Source organism: Populus nigra, chromosome 8 (genome assembly GCF_951802175.1).
Source record: "Populus nigra chromosome 8, ddPopNigr1.1, whole genome shotgun sequence".
In the NCBI taxonomy this organism is placed as follows: Eukaryota; Viridiplantae; Streptophyta; class Magnoliopsida; order Malpighiales; family Salicaceae; genus Populus; species Populus nigra.
Window position 1 is genome coordinate 8,970,388 of NC_084859.1, and position 21,923 is coordinate 8,992,310.

Consider the following 21,923-nt stretch of genomic DNA (forward strand, 5'->3'; position numbering starts at 1 on the left):
TTCTAAAATATTTTTAAGATACAAAAACAAACATTGTTTTAATTAGTATAAAATGAAGCCAAGAAGGTGGCTGGTTACAAAACGCCACATATAGAAATCGACTTCAACTAGAATACCACTGGACGTAAGTTATTGAGCTGCCTTCAAGTTGCCAACATAATAAATAATAACAAGCTAGAATGGGAAACCAAACTTTCTGTTCAAACAAGTTTTCGCGCAACCATTTTTGACATGTATGCTGTACTGGTCCAGGATCCTCAAGCCTATATAAACACATGCTTAGAGCTAGATCATGTACACCATATCTATTCATTCAACCAGTAAGCAATAACTAAGGCAAAAATGGCAGGTAACTCTCTGAAGTCTATTATGGTGACCCTCTTCATCTTTGCTATGGTACTGTCTCCGATATTGCCATCAGCTGAAGCAGGCCGTTTGAATTATCGAGGTGATTATTTACTTAAACGTAGCTCTCTCTCGAATTCATTATTTGTTCATTAATTACCAACACCTCATTTCTTATTGATCTTACGCTTGTGTGCGTGCGTGTGTGTAGGTCTCCAATCTGGACCAATATGTCCAGCTTGTGTATGCTGCTCACCTCCACCTCCAGGGTCCTGCTGCCCATGTTGTTCTACTCCTATAGAACCTGAATCTACAACTGGGTCTCCATGAAACTATTTACGTTCGCTTTTGATATTCATATACGTATACTGCAGGAATAAATTAGTATATGAATAGAAAGGATCAGTATCACTCTCGTTATTCTGTATTCTGTACTCCTTTGTGGAGACATATCCATGTTGTATCATCTCAATAAATCAATGTCCTTATTTTAGTAAGAGTCATTTAAACCCTAACGACGGTTAACCCCTTTTTTTTTTTTCTTAATAATAGCGATGGTCAACTTATTATCTTATATTAGAAAGTCCTGCAAAAAAAAAAAACAAAAAACAAAAAAACAAAAACAAAATACATATACGTTTCTTGTTTGGGAGGGAAAAATTACCACATGGTACCTATGTAGATCTAGACTCTTTAATTGATTGGTGGGTGCCACGATCCTAATATTGTGAGTGATTACTAATAAACTAATTTGGAAATGATTGTTAGTGAATTTTGACCTTCAAATGAATAGAAATGCTTTAGATTTACAATAAAGTATTTATGAGAAATTTTATGATATTCAAATTATATTTAATAGTATCTTATAAGTTATAGATTGAGTCATTAATTAATATCTCATCCGTCTCTATTAGTAAATTCAAATAATAGTAAATGGAAACAATTACTTTCTTAATAGTCAAATTAATGTAATTATTGTGAGTTTTCTTTTTAAAGTCATTTCTAACTTTTACCATTATCAACATGAGAAGATTAGAAGAAACATTTTGAGTTGTAGAAATAATGGAATGGAAAGAGATTTTGAGTTTGATTATAACGTTTTGTTTCTCACTTTAAAGTGATTCTTTTTTAATATCAAATTTATTTAATTTTAAATAAATGAGTTATGTAAGCATACATATTATTTTTTAAATTAAATTAATCATAATAATTACCCAATTATTACCATAGAAATGAAAAATAACATACATAAAAAAATATCATCTTCTACTTGTATTGCTAATTTTTGGCTTTTCTAGAATCAATTTTGATTTACCATGTTATAAGGAGATAATATCTCAATATACAACAAGTTAGATTAATCATATTTAAGTTCGAGACTTCCGTTAGAAAAAAAAGGGTCAATTGAAAAGTTCATTTAAAACCAATATGAATGTTAATCCTTACTAACAGAGTAATTACATTAATTTATCACTCTGGAAAAGTGATCTCATTTGTTCTATTTAATTTATATCATTAGTAGTTTTTCTTGATAGAAAGTTATAGATAAAAAGTTGAACATAATTGATGATTTTTTTAGATACGGATGAATGATATAATATATTAGCTAATGACTCAAAATATAACTCGTAAAATATCATTAGTTATAGCTTGAAAACCATAAATTTTATCGAGCAGTTATACCAAAATAACATATTAGAAGCAATTGGCATTCAATTAAAATAATATTAAAAGTTAAGCAACAAAATACACTCCTATTATCAATATCATCCTAATATTATTTTTAGCGCATTCTCATGACGGAGCTAGGCTTGTTGTTGGGCCCATAGGAGTAGCTCTTTCGATATTTGAGTTCATATTGGGACAAGTCAGTTTATCAAGGAAGTTAGTTGTTTCATTGCTTTACAGATGCAAACAATAAAGTATCTATAGGTTCATTTGAGACACCTTAGAAATTATAATTAAATTATAAAGAATCTAAAAGGGATAAATCGAATGATGGTTCCTTATAGCCAAAAATAGTATATTAAGAATTATCTACTTCATTAACCAGTGTGATTTTTTTTATTTGACTATAAAAACTTTTCGTATAAACTTGTTAATTAAAACGAATTTTTCTTTTGAAAAGATGCATCTTCACTTTGACTTGATAGATTAAAAAAAATCTAACAAATTTTCCTATGATCTAAAATTTAAACCCAAGAATTCAATAAATTATATGTAATTATTTATTGGATTTTAATTTCTAACTTCATGAAATCGTGAAAAAACTTCACATAAAAATTTGATTTTCTACTAGCTGCGATCTTGGATCAAGATATATGGGTTTATGTTTGGGTCAAGATATGTGGGCTTGATTATGGGCTTGGTTATTGGCTTGATTGTTCTTGAAAAAATAAGTTCATCATGGAAGGAAAGACTCTCCAATTAAATCAATATGTTTACGAGAGAAATAATGTGCAAGAGAAATGAGAGAAAATATAGTAGATTGTGAAAATTATCCCTTTGTTTTTACCTGATAACCCAAGATTTTTATAGACATTGATCATATTCACCTCGAGATGTAGATAATTTCACGATTGGTAAAAACATTGATGTTCATTATTGATTGTAGTTCCTACAATACTTTTAGTGAAGAAGTTGGTGGATGTCAACAACATGTTAGCTAGAAATAATCATTAGTTGAGGAAGTAGGTTGTTGATTTGTATGGAAAGTGATTCATTTTTTTACTATCAACCCGTTAGTTAGAAAAAGTGTATATTTATAGAGAATATGTCAATTGATCATAAAAAATATTATGTGTGGGTGGTGCGGTGAAAAAATATTCCGGTGTGTGCATAATAGACACTCTATTGGTAGGGATAAAAAAGAGAAGTATAAGTTGTATGAGAAAGGAGGAGAGAGAATATGCAAGAAGGATAAAAAAAAGTAGAAGTGGGGAAGAAGAGAGAGTGAGTGGTTGATTGGGTCAAAGCTCAAACAATAATATAAAAAAAAAATTTGTTTGGGTTGAAGCCCAAATAAATCTTTATTATTTTTTATATGTCTAATACTTAGGACATGCAAGATGAATGAGTGCATCATTGTCTTTGAGTGGCACTTTCAGCCCACTCTAGCCTTTTATAAAGATATTTTGAGGTCTTGTAAGGTTTATCTTATTGATATTTTTTTAAAGATATTAAATTCATCAAAACTGGAGTTTGTGTTTTTAGTGGCTTTTCTCTCTCCTTTCTCCTCTCTCATGCCATTTCAGCATTGTAAATGAAAAAGCACGCACAATGGGTGTGAAAAGTGCATGGAGTGAATTAAAATTATACAAAGATGAAAAACGGTGCATTTTTTTGTGCATAGTGTAAAAGTGGGAGAAGATGCCTCTGGTCCTGTTTTTATTTCACTCTGTTTCGGTCAGGGCTAAATGGATTGGTTTTTTTTTTTTTTTTCACCATGACAAGTGTTGGTCAGCAAAAACAAAAGATGTACTTGGGTTACAATATATGTTACTGATTATTAAATAAAGACAATGTACTTGGGTTACAATATATGTTACTGATTATTAAATAAAGACAAAGATTATTGGTTTTATTCCTTGAGGCTATAGGATCAAATGTGATTTACTAACGAGATACATTAAATTTAAGTTAAAACGATAAAATATGTTTTTGCAGTAGAAATCAGAATTAGACATCTTATCTTATGAATTCATATCAAATTTCAATCCTAAGATATTGATGCACTAAAATCCCGTGATTTATGTTGATCCTGCTGTTTGCAGGGATGTGAGAAGAATTTACGTAGCACCCTTGTTTTGATTTACTTCATTAATTTTATCTAGACTTAACTGCTTTTTATGAAACAGTTTGCAACACTTACTGCTGAAGCCAATACTTCGGAGACAGAAGCCTCTAAAGGGAGTGAGCTAGGTTCTAGATCTCTTGGATCTCAGGGACTCTGAGGAAGTGCTTTTTTCTGGTCAGGGGGACTTTCCTGGTTCATCATAGTCTATTAGTTCGAGGACTGTTGTCAGCCCTGGCAGCTGAAGCAGAACGAGCTCTTGAGAGCTCCGGATTAAACCTCTTTACGATGCATTTTGTAAGTTATGCCGTCCTTTGTTTTCATGCTAGTAATTTGTGATGGGTAGATGATGCAAATTCTATTCAGAATATAAACACGCATGCTCTTTTCCCTTCAAAAGTCTATTCCATATGATATCCTTTCCCCACTTACCATTGCTTCCTGCCTATATATGGGCCCATTCTAGGTTCAGGTTGCTGGACTTTGCCAAAGACACGTCAGCTACGTTGCCATCTCTTGATATCTCAAGTTAATCAGTGGTGTTATGGTAGGCATTGTATGAGGTTTGTCTCTGACTCTTTGAACTATTTTGAGTGGAAAAATTCCTGGGAGGAGTCAGAGGATCTCCATCTACCATATTGATTTTTTAAAAATTTAAATTTTTTTTATATTTTTAGATTGTTTTGGTTTATTTATATCAAAAATTATTTTAAAAAAATAAAAAAATTATTTTAATGTATTTCCAAGTAAAAAATACTTTAAAAAATAATCACCATCATATTTTTAAACAACTTATTCATGTTTACTTTTATTTTTTTATTTAATAAGTAAAATGCCATGAAAACATAGATAAAGTGAGCATTTTAAACACTATTTTGAGTGGAAAAATTCCTGGGAGGAGTCAGAGGATCTCCATCTACCATATTCATTTTCTCTTTTCTAAACACAAATGTTTGTATTGGCATTTTATAAAACACCACATGACTCTTTTTCCCTTCTCTATGCCTGTAATTTGTTTCTACAATTGCAATATTGCAATGACAAACTTCTTATATCTGGCAGCTTAGGTTAATTGGAATTGGAAGATCAAAGGATAGCAGATTGGATCTTTACCACACTAGTTTACTTTCCAGTGCATTAACACCTGAAATTAATGGGCAGAGCCCATTAGAGTTTTAGAGATCTAAGACAGGAGAGGGCAAGAACCCGATAGAATGAGGAGATGAAGCTCCGCTCTGCATCCATCTATTATGTAGGACCTAGACTAGAAGGGAAATAAAGCCAATCGGGGGCCAAAGCTTTGCTCATAAAACTGAACACCTGATTTAAGATGAAAGAACAAGGGGTTGAAAGATGTCGAATACTGTGGCCGCTTCACATGTGAGATTTCATCACCTTATCACTCAAAGTTGTTAGAACGGCTAGCTTAGGATTGATACTGAAGAGGCATCTAAAGGTCTTTAAAGAGAAGAGTACTTGAGTTGAAGGTTTGAGATAAACTGGAGAACTTCATCACGACATTGTTCATCTTCCGATTGCTTTTTTCTCTTCTTTTTTTGGGGTAAGAGGATGGTGGCTAGGGCTCCATTGGTTTCAGGAATCAAGGGCGAAGTGGATCCAGTTTGGGGATAGAAATACCAACTACTTTCATGGAACTACAATTATTAAAGAAATGGAAATCAAGGGGAGGCTCGCAAGGATGATGATGGCTGCGTGGGTTTGGAATTCTATTGTTACCTAATTTGGGGTTTTTCCTAAGCTAAGGTTCTACCTAAACTTCAACAACAGGACTAGTTTGTTTTTCTAAATCCAGAATCAGTCAGTATTCTAACTGATTTCGCATATGCAAATGAAGAAAATTTGTTGGGGTTTCTTTTTAGTCACAACATGCCTTGGGTTTTTAAACAAAGGTACGAGAGAAAATGGTGTTATGAAAGATAGAGAAATCTTCACCTGAAGAAAGAGTGTTAAATGAGTTGTGTGGTTGATTTTTTAATTTAATATATATGAGGGTAATTTGGTTATTTTATCAAATTTAAAAAAATTTATTAATTCAGGATGTAAAAAATAATTTTTGATAACATGAAAGACAAGTATAATTTTAATCAAATTATAGGATGTTATGAGTAATTTCTTCTATAATTTCTTCTATAATTTATATTTTTTGTAAAAATACTTATTGGTGGTGTATAAAAACACACAAATTAGAAATTTATCATAAAAATAAAGCTGAGGTTATTTAAAAAATTGATAATATGTTATAATCTAATGATGAAATTACTATAATGATATAATCTAAATTCAAATAATATTTTAGTAAGGATCAAATAACATTTTCTAATGATTAAGGTTCAAGTATCATTGGTAGTAAAAATAATTTTTTATGAGGAATGAATTAAGAGATGGAACATTAAAATCAAATGTCACATGATATGTAGTTAATTATCTATGCACTAATAGAAATAATTGCAGAAACATTTGAAACCTTATCACTATTATTTGTAACTACTACAAATATTGAGGATTTTTCATCAACATCTTCTATTTTTGTTTTAATAATTGGTGTAGTTGAGGTCCTCTTGAAATTCTTCTTTCATGAATCATAAGTATGATCCCATCATTTTTTGATGTCCCACAAGCTTGTAACACCACTTTTGGTATGTCTCATCTGATTGCAATGATAACATTTATAAGTAGACTTGTCAACACTATTATTGTTCTTACACTAGTGGCCTAGTTTAATTTGCAATTGTTATTGTAGTCTTATATGCCTTAGTCATTAAAAAACTACCTCTTTTCCTCTCTCATTATCATTTTTAAATTCTACTAGATACATGTAATAATTATCTTTCATCTTATAGTAAAAAACAAAGGATTTCCTAGATTTAGATGATGGAATAAGATTCTCGTCAATCATAATCATAATATCAGCTAACTTTACTTCCATCTTCTTTATATACTCTTTAATCCTCTTCAAATTGGTCTTATTCTCTTTTGACTCCTTTTTCTACTCAATTGAAAGATCATCCATGATTCTCTTCTTCACATTCTTATAACCTATAGAGAGTAAGTGTCTCTCCCCCATAATTAATTCAACGTCAAGTTTCACCATTTTCTTCATAATATTAATCACTTCTTTGTAGTGTTTAGCTTGATCAGAAAGCTTAGCAACATAAATGAATTTCTCATTATCTTTTGATGAATCCATGTCTAGTGTTGATCTTTCCTTCTTTAATTTAGGATATTCAAGTCAATCACAAAAAAAAAGATTTCCCGCACTTTGTGTGAATCATAAAATTATGATTACTATTCATAGCCAAAAACACTAGTTAGGCTACTCCAAATCAAATATCCATTGTTTAGATTATAGAACATTGTGTCATGAATGTGCCAATAAAATTTCAACTTAATCGGACCACGAACAACTCTTATCGAAGCATTTGATCGATCTTCAAAATTATTGTTCAAGAAGATGTGAATTTTATCAAATCTTACTATTTTTTCTAGAAAATCACACATATACACAACATGTTTCTCTTAATTTATCAAAGATAGTAAGATTAAATGGGATTTTTTCCTTTCAAGGACTCATGAAAGACTTTAAAAGGGGGGAGGGGAAATCAAACAATAATTAGAAAAAAAAACTAGGGGTTTAAGGATTCAAAAACCTAGCTCTAATATGATGTTTTCAATAGGAATAAAACACTCTTCTGATGTTCTTATTTAGAGAATGAGGAAGCAAAAATATATATACTATACGAGTTAAGCTAATTTAGAAAGCTAATTATACATGAAATTAAGAATCTATTAGTCAAAAAATTAACTTTAAATCCATGTACATGAAATCAAAAAATCTCAACAAATATACCTAGTTTTGTTTCAACTTTTTAGAGCATAACATATAAGCATAAGTAGCTTGATACAAAACCCAAAATAGATGTGAACATGATGTCTAAAAAAAAGAAAAAAGAAACCAAGTCTTTCACAAAAAATGCAAGACAATGTCAAAAAGTTCAAAACATTACGTCAAACTTAAATACTTTGAGGGGAGAAGATGATTATTTAATGGTTCTGGCATTGCCATATGGGACATGGTTTGTTTTGGTTATTTAAACAAATTATTTCCAAGTTTATTTGAAAAAATATATGATATTTTTAGTTTTCAATGTGATGTTTGTGAACTAGCAAAGAACCACCATGCTTCATTTCTAAAAGTTTATTTAAAAGCCCACACTTATTTATAATTATATATTATGATATTTGAGGTCCATCCAAAGTCACTACTTGAAGTGGATTAGTTTGTTACCATTTTGATGACTATACTAAGATGACCTAGGTGAGCTTGATGAAATCCAAAAATGAAGTGAACATGTTATAATGGCACAAGTTTAGGTTTTGTATAATTATAACAAGGGAGAATATCATAGTTGAATCTTAGCACAAGGCACAAGTTTAGGTTTTCTATAGTTATAATGGGGGAGAATATCATAGTTTTGAACTTCAATAATATTTGGAAGCATATGGAACTATTTATCGCAAAAACTTGTTCTAATTATGATATTTTAGACATAAACTTGGATTTTAGGGGTAAAGATTCATAAGCTAGAAGGATAATAAAAAGAAAAAAAAAATGAAATGGATTTGAGTAATATAATCTTGGACTAAAGTGGCGATGAACACCCAAACACTGAAGATATGACACCAACAAATGCTTTGTTCAAGTTAAAGTCCTTCACAATTGACATACCAAACTAATCATTTGTTGAAGATGTCTCTGACTTATATTTGAATCAATCAGAAAATTACCAAATTATCACACTAGAGGTATTCTTAAACCCACATATGAACCCAAACTTTTTAGTAAATTCAGATATCCTATGAGTTATTATATGTCTAAATATTATTTTTTATAATTAAATCTTTTATTCTTAATTCAATTATCTATTGTATTCATTCCTATTAGTGTATAAGATGCCTTAGTTGATCCAAGGTGGAAAGTAGTTATGAACAAAAAGATAAAATCCTTTGTTAGAGAATAATATAAATCATATATTAAGACCTCATCTAATAGCTTAAGCTTTTGAGTTCAATTAGTTCTTTGACATGGTATCAGAGCCTTGGTGACCAAGCGGTCACAAGTTCGAATCTCATCATCCCTATTTATTTAATAAAAATTAAGCACAAGGTAATATGGGTCTGTGCAAGTTTCAAACCCAAAGAGCTTTCACTTAAGGGGGTGTGTTAGAGAATAATATAAATCATATCTTGGAACCTCACCTAATAGCTTAAACTTTGGGGTTGAATTGGTTCTTTAACATCCTTATAAAAAATAAAACTTACAAACTCATTTATCCTCAAACAAGAAAGAAACTAGTTGGATGTCATTGGATTTGCATGGTAAAGTACAAGCCCAATGACATAATTGAATGCCTTAAAGTAAGACTAGTGGAATAAGGTAATTCTCAAACCTATATGATCAATCACATTGAGTCTATTGTACCTGCAGTCAAAATTAACACAATTCAATTCTTATTATCTTTTTTTGCAAACTTAAATTGACCATTACAATAACTCAACGTGAAGAATGCAATTTTGTATGGTGAATTATTTTAAAAAAGTTAACATAGATCTTTGACTAGGATGTATGATACCTACAAGGCATAATAAAAAAGTATATGGGTTGAAGAGATTATTGTACAGATTGAAACAATCTATGAGAGCATGGTTTGAAAGGTTCATAAACTCTATGGTAGTTTTTGCCTACCATAAGAGCAATTTAGATCTTGTATTATTACTAGAAAAAAAAAAAAGACAAGGTAAGATTACCACATTCTTTATATATGTAGATGATATAGTGGTTATGAAATGAATAACAGAAAGCCTTATAAGATTACTTATCCATATAAATTAAAATGAAAGATTTAGGTCCTTAATAATATTTTTTTAGAATTGAAATATCTTAATCTCATAAAAAACTATTTATATATCTCAAAAAGATAATATACTTGAGATCTTTTATAAAATACTAATATATTAGCATGTCAGCCAATTAAAACACAAGTAGAATAAGGTTTAAAGTTATATGTTGAGTCCAATCATATACCAGCTGATAAAGGCAGATACCAAAGACTTGAAGGGAGATTGATGTACTTAGATCACACGAGATCAAATTTAACTTATGCATTGAGTATTGTTAGTCACTTTATGCATAATTTGAGAGAGCAATACATGAATGCAATTATATGTGTTTTGCGATATCTGAAGGTTACACTTGGAAAGAGAATTTTGTTCACTAAAAATACAGATTGTAAAAACATAGATGCATTTACTAATATTGATTATGCCAAAGTGGTAATTGATAGTGATCTACTTCATAAATAGTGATTTTGTTACAGGAGAAGTATGAAATATGGTATTGGTGCTCACTCAAGTGCAAAAATTGAATTAAAAGATATGACTTTTAGACATTGTGAAGCGTTGTGATTAAGACTTCTATTAAAAGATTTGGGTTATCCATTGAGGCAATTGAGTTGACTATATTGTGATAATAAAACAACAAGCATGTACAAAACATGTATATATTATAAGGAGAAGATGAATAATAAAAAATTATGGAGTTGGTTATGATCAAATTTGATAATCAATTGATCTATATTATAATCAAAGTAGTTTCAAGTTTAGTGTTATTAAAGTTTTGAAATAAGTTGGCCGGGCATGTATAATATTTATGCATCCACTTGAGAATTAGGAGTGTTAAGATTTTGTGATTTCTTGTAAAGCGAGTTATAATTAATTTTTTTATTATTAGGTTGATGATTTCCTATATAATTAGTTTTCGAAGTTAGTAATGTATATATAGTGTTCTTCCTTATTCTCAATATAAAAAATCAAATAATTATTTTCTTTATGTAGAAAACAACATTAATGAAAAAAATGATGAAACTAAAGTGTAAAATTATAGTCAACCAATTTCTTGAAAGATTAAGCAAGAGCACTACCTCCTATGCTACATTTCCTATATCCACCGATAAGTGGATCTAAAGGAACAGCTAGCCGAGAATATAATGTAGAATTTAACTTTAATTAGCATAAGCAAAGATCGAAAATTATTTGGTTTTTATATATATATATTCTAAGAGCTGGTTATCTCCACAGTCTTGCTGATTACATGTCTAAAAAGAAAATAAATTTGAGCAAAAATCAACTAAAATGAAATCCAATAAAAGGGAAGACAAAATAATTAAAGAAAAAGTAGTATATTCTTTTCCTTTTTCACCAAAACACACGCGCACACAACTACACAAAGGAAAGAAAAAGAAAGGGAGGAGAGCTTAGCGAGCCAGTGACAAAGAAAGAAAAGGCAGAATATTATTATTATTATTAAGGAAAGGAAAGAGTTGGTCGTGGTCATGCATGGGTGAGATTCCCAAGGTAGAGAATCGAATCAGCACAACCTCTCTTTGCTCTTGTTGGCTCTTCTTTATAGTTTGCCCCTCTCCATCTCCCCTTTACTCTTCTCCAAGAGAATGGAGGACAGATATATATCTTAAGCATTTTGATATGTTGTACTCTATGCATGTTGTTTTTGAGAGGGTAATAAAGAGATTAAAGGGGTTTTTAATTGGAATAGCAGCCGCAGAAAAGAAAAGGAAAAAACAAAGAAAAGCAAAAGGTGGTCAAAATGAAACCTCTCCTCGATAACTTGTTATTCCATCATTTCCAGCCTTCAACTATCTTTATTGAAACTCACCAGTTGCCTTTCTCTTTTTCTTATTTTTTTTTTCTAATATGGAAGTATTTTACGTATATGTTCACAAAACACCCCTTCAATTCTATATATACATCATCAGCTTATATGTATATACATATGGGTTCGATTAATTAAACACAATGAAAAGGAAAAATATATGTGAAAATATTAGAGCTAGGAGAGCAAGTTAGACAGGTTTGATTATAAGAAAAAACCAGAGAGAAGAGACGTCAAGGGAATACATGTAGCTGCCTTCTAGTTAGACAGTAATCTTCCATATACATGATTCAAAGAAAGCACGAAGTATGAGAAAAAGGGGAATATTCAACTTCGTAAAGCAACAACAATTTACCAAGCCATTCGCCTCCCCCCAAAAAAATTGCTGATTCTCGAAGTAAAATACTGATAGAGACATGACGCATCATGGAAATAATTGAGATAAGAAGTGGGCCTTCCTAAAGTTTATAATACCAAGAGTACTTATTACATGTCTACCAAGATATGCTAATTAGGATTCTTTTTTGGTTTTCATGCTAGTTCGAGAGATCTCCCTTCAAGCCATTTTAACTGCGAATACATACTTTGAAAACATGCTAGTGATTTGAGGGTCCCCAGTGCTATGGTCAAAGGGGCCTTTCTAGGGTTCGTGGTTCACTTAATTAATTAACTACATTTTTGGATTAGGGCTGTTGTGCTTATAGGCTGACAATATCTTCTGTTTGCTTTATATGGGACCCGGAATTGCTGGTCTAACTTACATGGACTGAATGTGACCATCTAAAGCTCAACTTGGTTCAACTTAGTTCAGTTTGACTGGTTACAAATTCCGCACTAGCTAGGCATACATGCAACTTTCTCCTAAGAATTCTTTGGAAAAAAGCATATGTAGTAATCATGACCAGAGAACTCCTTGGCATGCATCTCACAATGATATTCTTCAAAACTAAAACTAAAATGAAGCCTGCATGTAATTATATCAACCTTTTAAAATTACTTCTTACATCCTCAGTTAACACAATTACTTATCAGAAAGATTAAAAGATAAAAATTCTCTTGTATATTAATAATAAAAATTACTAAAAACATCTTGTAGTGTAAGCTCGTGAAAATTTTACATACCACCTTTCCATCTTGTACATAAATAACCCATCATTGTGCTCTTGTAATTCTATATATATATATATATATATATATATATATATATATATATATATATATATATATAATTGTTTGTGGCCACATTGAGTGTCCGATTAAATTTTTGTTAACATGAAAAAAGTATTTAGATGTCGATAACATACTTTGTAAAAAAAAAAAATATATATATGGAGGTTGACCACATGTGATATAGTCGACTTTGTAAGTCTAAAAACAACTTGAGCAACTGATAAAAATATAGTTTGACTAAAAAAATCAAGACGATATCATTTTATTCAATATTGAGATGACAGCCAAGGTTGTCAAAAACACATTTTTGACACGACACGAAAAATATAAAATAAACTCGGATTGTAAAATCATAAGGAATTTTTTCAAGAGAAGCCTATTGTCCCAAATTCAATGAAGATGATACAAATAAAACAATGTTCTGGAAAGGAATAGACATTACTAGTAATGCTTTCATAATCACAAAGACATCATAACACCATCCCACACAAATTCAAAGAAAATCAATACAAACAAAACAATGTTCTGGAAGGAAACAGACATTACCAGTAATGCTTTCATGGACAGGGACATTGGTGACCAGTTCCTTCACACTCGAACGTTTGCACAACAACGTTGTAAAATTCATAATGTTCAATCACCAAATAGTTAAAAAACCTGCAAAGAAAAAAAAAATCACATCAAAAGTTTGAACCATCAATAACAAAAGAAACGCTGAAATGTAGAGAGAAAAGAGGACACGAAGCAAAGCAAAACCAAGGTTTTTATTTTTTTCTTCGAATACATAAACCTGTTCAAACTGTCCACATAGCAAGACGGCAACACTAAGACCTGCCAACATTACAGGTAACCTCCATATGCAAGCTGTGATTGTTCCTGCATAAAACAATAATCAGTTCTACCCCATAGATTGATCCCTGAAGCTTTTTCTTGGAGCTTTTTCTTAAGAAATGAATTCTTTGCTCTTTAAACTTTCAATTGCATCCTTGATAATTTGCTCCATGGGAATAAATTCTAAACCCATGTCCATCAGCTTCTTGGCTCCATTCTTTGCCCTCAACAACCCAAGTTGGGTATCCTTCGACAACCTACACCAATAGGCACATTAAGGATCAAGCAGTAATGATTCACACCATCAAACAGCCAGAAAGAAGTTTTAAGATCTCAATGAAGCAGGGGTGGCAATGGACAGAAGTTTGATCCACAACGCAACAGCAAGCACAGCTTTGTATGAGAATAAAGAGCAAGACTAGTTAAATTTAATGCTCCCAAATTCAAAACCCACAAACCACACTTATCAAGAAAATCCAAATTCACCTCAAATCGGCCTATATACTGATTTTGTGAAAGATATTATCATAAGAAAAATTGGTCTCATTTCATAAGTTCGATTACCAAACTTTGCTTTTACTGTAATGACACCTAACCTAGCAATAATAATCTACTACAATTTGCTCCAATAAGAGTTCAAACATTCTGACAGCTTAACCAATTATATAGACCGACCTCCAGTTATGAGAATATTCAAGAAATTGGTGAAAGCTAAATAAACAGCTGAAATATTCTTCTGATTTGGGGTTTCAATCTATAATCAGTGTTGTCTTTAGGGTTTTTGCTTTCCAGCTAGCAAGCTAAAGCTAAGCTTAACATACATGAGGACAAAGTGATAGTATGCTTACACGGTTTCACCATTATCTTCCAGACTTCCATAAACAAATGCACTGACAAGAAAAAAAAAAGAACAAAAATCGGTTGTTGTTTGAGTTTTGCCTATGCAAAGACAAGACTCGGTGAGTTGTGGAGGCTAAGCAGTAGAGGTGAGTTGTGGAGGGAGAGGCGAGACTGCGAGAGCAGTAGAGCACGCTTGAAGAACCCTTGAGATTTGAGAAAGGGGAAAAGGGAAAGGGGAGAGTGACAGTGTGTCGGGGAGGGGATACAGAGTCAGTTTATTTTTTTCCCTCTTTATCAAACTCGTTAACTCGGTCCGTTTTTACCGAGTTGACTGAGTTTGACCGAGTTTAGTTGAGTTTGACCAAGTTTAACCATTTTTGAGTTTTTAACTCGATTTTACACGTTATATGTGAGTTGACTCGTAAAATCATACGATTTTACGAGTCAACTCGTGATTTTGACAACAATGATGACAACATATTATATCTACTTGAATTTACTCGGATCGATTCAGATTCACTCGAATCAACTCGGAGTAACTTGTCAAATCTCTGACCTAAGTATGAGACCACAATAACCCTGTAGAAAGCAAATAAAAAAATCATTAAGCTCAATTCTTAATCAATCTAATATTTAAGGATTAAATTGAAAACAAAATTCAGTTAGTAAAATGAGTCGAGTTGACCTATGAAAACTTAGTCATGAGACTGGGATAATCACATATAAAGAAAATTAAAACAAATTATGAAGCTTAATTCTCAATCAACCTACCGTTGAAGGGTGAAATTGAAAAAAAATCAATTAAAAAAAGACAAAAAAATCATCTTAGTCAACTCAAGTTAACCAACCAAACTCGTAACTCGAGTCATGAGGCTGAGATAACTTTATAGAAAGCAAACCGAAATAAATTTTGAAGTCTAATTCTCAATAGACCCAATATTGAAGGATGAAATTGAAAAATAAATCAATTAAAAAATGACAAAAAAAAGCTCAGATCAACTTGGCTAACTTGCAAAACTTACGATCTAAGTCATGAGACCATGATATCCTCATAAAACACAAATTAAAAAAAAATATGAATTCAAATTCTCAATCAACATAATGTTGATGCGTGAAGTTAAGAAAAGAATCAATTAAAACAAGAAAAAAATAAGTTAAGTCAACTCGTGTTAACCTATCAAACTCGAATTATAAGATCGAAATAACTACATAAAAAATAAATCAAAACAAATTATGAAGTCCAATACTCGTTAAACCTTGAATGATGAAAAAAAATAAAAAATAAATAAAAACATTAAGATCCAAATTGTAAAAACCAAAGTATTTCAATATTCATTGCTACAGTGAAATGTCAATGCCTTTTAGTAAACCTTGAGGATCAAATTGTAAAAGGCTAAAGCATTTCACTGTTCGTCCCAATAGTGAAATACCAAGGTCTTTTAGTATATGTTAATAAAAATTATTAAATGAGTGTGGTGTAAATTTAGTACTTCCATTTTGAATGAAAGTATAACTTAATACCTTTATTTTTATAATCAATATTGTAGTTTATTGACTTTTTTTTATTGTATGATCACTACCAGAAAACCAGAGAAAACCAACGGAATTACAGACGGATATTTTCCGTCGGTAATAATTACCGACGGAAATAATTCTGTCTCACAATCTGTCGGTATATACCGACGGACTAAATCTGTCGGCAAAACGGTCGGTATATACCGATGAAAATATTCATCGGTATATACCGACCGTTTCGCCGACGGAGTATACAGTTCGTCTGGAAATATGCAACGACGTGGTGACGTCAGATGATTTACCGACAAAATTATCAAGGGATTCAAACTGAGATAGTCGTACAGTGATGTGGCACTTTCACCGACGGAATCACCGACGGAGTATTTCCATCGGTGATTCCATCGAAAAAAACCATTAAATACCCACCTGTCTGCCGACACTCTCTTCCTCTGTTTCTCCTTCTTCTTATTTCCCATCCCACCTCTCCCCTCCCAAACTACAGCCAAACACCCATCCCAACTCTCCACTATTCTCAACACGAGCACTCAAGTTTCTTATATCTTGTACGTGGTCATAATATCTGTTTCTTGTAGATTTTATCATTTTTTTTAAGTGAATCTATCCTTTTTAGTTTTAATATTTAATTGTGAATTTTATTGTTTTAGTATATGTATTTTGTTAACGTTTGTACTTGTTTAATTGTTATTTGTCAAAGAAACTTGTAGTATGAATGTATAATTTTGTAGTTGTTATAGTTTGTTTTAGATTTTGTCAAATTATATTTGTTTGTAAATTGTTGAAATTTTATTTGAATTACACCGAATTAAATGTGTTGATGTGATGAATTAAATAATTAATAGCTTGTTTAACGAGTTTTGTTTAATTGTTATCAATTCTATTTCGAAGTTGTGATTCACTACAACATTATCCAGTGTTACCGACGGACTCACCGACGGAACACGTCCGTCGGTAAATCCCATTTCCGTCGTAATTCTGTCGCAAATAAAAAAAACCACCCACCGACGGAAACGCCGACGGGTTACAGACGGATACGCGCGCGCCCAAAAAAAAGTTTCCCGCGGGAACATTACCGACAGAATCAATCCGTCGGTAATGTCAAGGGTAATTACCGACAGCATTACCGACGGACAATTTGTCGGTAAATATGGCATGGCTGGTAATTTTTGTGCAACTCTCTGTGTAATACCGACTGATATTATCCGTCGATAATGCCGTCGGAATTTAATCACCGACGGATTTAATCCCGTAGGTGATGCCGTCGGTAATGATGGCATGGATGGTAATTGTTCGCCAACTCTCTGTTAAATACCGACGGATACTATCCGTCGGTAGGTATTTAAAATATATGTAAAAAAAAATTTATTAATTGTAAAAAACCTTAATAAACAAATAGAAATGCATTAAACATTAATAATGTAAAAGTAATGTTAAATAATATTCATTACAAATTTAATGTGTTTAAAAAGCAAAATTAAACTAGAATAGCGGAGCAGCTGGAGGAGGAGGCGAAGGAGGAGGAGGAGGTTGGTTGTTCCCTGGACCATACGGCCAAAAAGAAGCTGCACAAGTATCGTCACCCATCTTTGATCTTATCTCCATGACTATTTGACGGAGCTTATCATAATTCGTCAAGAGTTGTTGATATTGTTGTTTCAACGCAATGAACTCCTCAGACTAGGTGTTCGATACTGATGGAGAGCTTCCAACAGTTGAGACACTACGAGTCGAACGTAAGTTGTCAGCCGTAGTGTTCGAGAGCCCGTAGACCCGATTTTTATCGGGTCCACCAGACGATCCCGCCTCCATCCACAAATCTGGATCGAAATCTGGATGGGTCGACAGATTGTCCCCATATCTCTCCCTCAACCGGCTATTATAGGTCTCCTGAAAATTCCATCGGTAAAAAAATAATCAAATGCAATTCAAGATGCAATTCAAGAAAATAATAACTTACAAAATAAAATGAATGAACGAACATACCACGAAGTATTGAGCACGGTTGTCCATGAACTGCTGCACCCCCTTTTGGCGGTCTTGACTCCGCACATGCGTCTCTAGAAACAGCTCCATTGGACTCGGTTCACGTCCAAGAGACGCAGCCTGTAAGGAAAAAATAGGTTGAAAAAATAAGGAACGACAAATTAATTAACGATATATTTCATTAAAATTAATCTTACCATCCGCTTTGCATGTGCGCTGAATGGGACGGATCCGCCAGTGTGCGTGGTCACCGAACCATAAATTTGCCGGTTCCGGTTGTCGATGCCAGACTGTGAGCGCCGTGAGAACCGCTCTGAGGTCACGTGCTCAATATATGTCGTCCATATTTCCCCCGAGATGAATGGCGGTCTGAATTCCTACCAAACCGCCACCTCATTCCATCCTTCAAGACCGTTATCCCTCGCATGTCTTTTTGATTTTTTTTTGGGTGTCATACCAAAAATCACGCAACCTACTTCCTAAGTAACAAATTAGAATTTAAAACATAAACTTATAAAACAAAAATAAATATTATTTTCGATGTTACCTAGTTGCCGCGTGATTCTCCCATACCCTCCTCACAACATTGTTGTCTGCCCTATCCCACTCAAATTTGTTCTGTGTATATAAATAATTCATATAAAATAAAAATAGTACAAGATATAAAATTATAAAAATCATTTATTAAAAATAAGCTGGAAATTAAAAATTTGCACCGACCTGAAATCGCTTAAACCATGCATCGATATTAGGTTTCCACTTAGGATGTCTGGAAACCTGGCTCCATTGAAACAATGGAATCTCCATCGACGATTTAAATGTCAATGTTATAGTCCTTGCAGCCTCAATGTTTGTGAACCTGAAATTAAATAAAAGTAGTAATTAATATTAATTAGTTGTTCATAAATTATGTTATAAGTATATAAAAAAAACTAAAACCTAAACAAACTTACATTGAGAGGTCATCCTTCCATTGTGCCTGGTACTTGCGGGTGAATTGACCCCGCTGTGAAGGCACACCGCTTCTGCGCTGTGAAACCGCGCTAGAAGAGGCAGCATCACAAGTTGTCGTAGATTCCTCGCCGTGATCAGCACCTAAGGATACGTCCTCCTCGCTGCTAGAAGAACTAGCTGCAACCGTCTTCTGACGACGTGCTGTAGATTTCATTCTACGCATCTACACAAATGTACACGAATAATTACATAATTAACTTCAATTATTTAAAAAAAAATCGACAGAGTCTCCTCTGTACTGGGGGGTCCCAAGTTGTCGACAAAATTATATTACACTTCCAATTTTATTTCACATCCCGATCCAATCATCCTGGATCTCAACCCAACTCATCATCATCAACACAACATTTTATTCAATAACATCATATAGAATTACAACTATGAACATTCATTGTTAAATTGATATTTAGAGTTACAAACATTAGATTTAAGTCATACATTCAAATTTACAGATTAATATTACATTTTTAACATAAATTCAACAATAACAAGTATAGCAATAGAAACAATAATATCCTAAATTAAGATAAACTAATTAAATGCAATTCTATATATATAAATTAACATTTTTAAAATAAATCAACAATAACAATTATATTTATAAATTAACATTTTTAACATAAATTCAACAATAACAATTATAGCAATACAAACAATAATATCCTAAATTAAGATAAACTAATTAAATGCAATTCTATATATATATAAATTACCATTTGTAAAATAAATCAACAATAACAATTATATTTATAAATTAGCATGTTTAACATAAATTCAACAATAACAATTATAGCAATACAAATAATAATATCAAAACTAAAAAACTAAAATTAAAAAATAAAATTAAAAAACTAAAAAATACTTACCTTAATAATGTGTTGAATTTAAGATTTGATCTACAAACAATATATAAAACAAAGAACACCAAAAAAAATAATCATAATTAAAATAAAAAAAAATACAAAGATAAAGGAAAAAAAATACATACCTTTTAAAACTACCACCAAAACAAAAAAATCCTTCTAAAAGCTAAATATAAATGAGAGAAGAGAAAGGGAGAAGAGGAGATGAGGAGCAGAGAAAGGAAGAAGAGGAGAAGAGGAGAAAACGAACAAAGTGATGGGGGATGGGCGGTATATAAAGCAATATTTCCGACGGAATTTCCGACGGAAATTAATTGCTGTCGGTGCAATTAATTTCCGTCGGCAATTCCGTCAGAAATTAATTGAAATTTGCACCAAAAAAGTTTGGAAATCCCGCCAAACTTTTCTATCCATCGGCATTTCCGTCGGTACTGGTTCAGACGGACACGTGTCGGACATGCGTTATCCGTCGGTAATTCCGTCGGTATGTGACGTTGGACATTCCATCGGTAATAGTGACACGGACACGTGTCAGACATGCGTGTGACAAACCGTCGGTGATTCCGTCGGTATTGGACGTCGGAACGGCCATCGGAAATCCGTCGGTGAATGTGGCAAAATCCCGTAATTTTTTTGCAACTCTCTGTGAAATACCGATGGTTTATATTCCATCGGTATATCCGTCGGTAAAAAGGTAAATTTTTCTTATTTTTTTAATGTAACCCTCTCAAAAAATCTTGAATTGTAATCTTACAACACACACAACACAATAAAAAAGGCTGACCCTTAAAGAAGAATAAATATTTCATGTTTCAAATTATTACATTATAAAAATAAGGCTTTATAACATGTTTAGTTCGTCGGAATTTTCATCTTCGTCCTCTATTGAATTGTTATCATCAGCTTCATCGCACTCTTCAATTTCGTTATCATCTTCTTCAACAACATTCTTTTTTCCACTAGTAGAGCTCAGAACAACATTAAACTCCTCTGCGTCAACATCAACAAGACTATCGTTGAAAACACGAAAATTCGAATTTTCTTCTAAGTCAATCGACGGAGCAACTCGGTATGGTTCAACCAACTCACTAGCTTGAAAACTTCATCTATCACACTTGTGTCTTCGTTCTCATCCTAAACAACCTCGACACGACCCTTGGGTTTTGTTTTTAAAACGGATAACCAATCAACTCTTGATCGGTCCTTTCTAAAGGAAGGGGTGTATGTGTAATAAACTTGTTGGCATTGCTTTGCGAAAACAAAGACGTCGTTTACGTTGCGGTGTCTAGCTTTTGAATTGATTTCAATGAGACCATAGTGAGGATCTACTCTGATTCCTCTGTCAGTTGTGTCATACCAATAGCATTTGAATAAAAACACTCTAGTTTGCTCGCTATGATATTGCAGTTCGATGACCTCTTCCAATCTACCGTAGTAGTCAACTTCAAACTCACTAGAAGTCGATCCCTTAATACAAACACCGCTGTTGTATGTCTTTCTTACATGCCCGTATTCTTCAGTATGAGGTTCGAAATAGTATGAGATAAATGTTGAGATCTCCTCAACAATATACGCCTCACATATTGACGCCTCAACATGCGCCTTGTTCTTAACCTTTTTTTTAAGATTGAACAAGTACCTGCATATATATATATATATATATATAAAATTATCAATTAAAAACATTAAAATAAAAATCAAAACATTTAATTATAAATGTCATAGCAACTGTAATATCTAACCTCTCGAATAGATACATCCATCTGTACTGGACCGGTCCTCCAACTTTTACCTCAAACGGTAA

The 21,923-nt window shown here is 32.3% G+C and overlaps 1 long non-coding RNA gene across 1 annotated transcript; it reads left to right on the forward strand.

The window, feature by feature from the left end:
* The first annotated feature begins 312 nt into the window (after positions 1–312).
* Positions 313–842, forward strand: LOC133700605 (uncharacterized). Its single transcript, XR_009843444.1, has 2 exons — positions 313–448; positions 557–842. It is a non-coding gene; the product is annotated as an uncharacterized LOC133700605 (long non-coding RNA).
* The last annotated feature ends 21,081 nt before the right edge of the window (positions 843–21,923 follow it).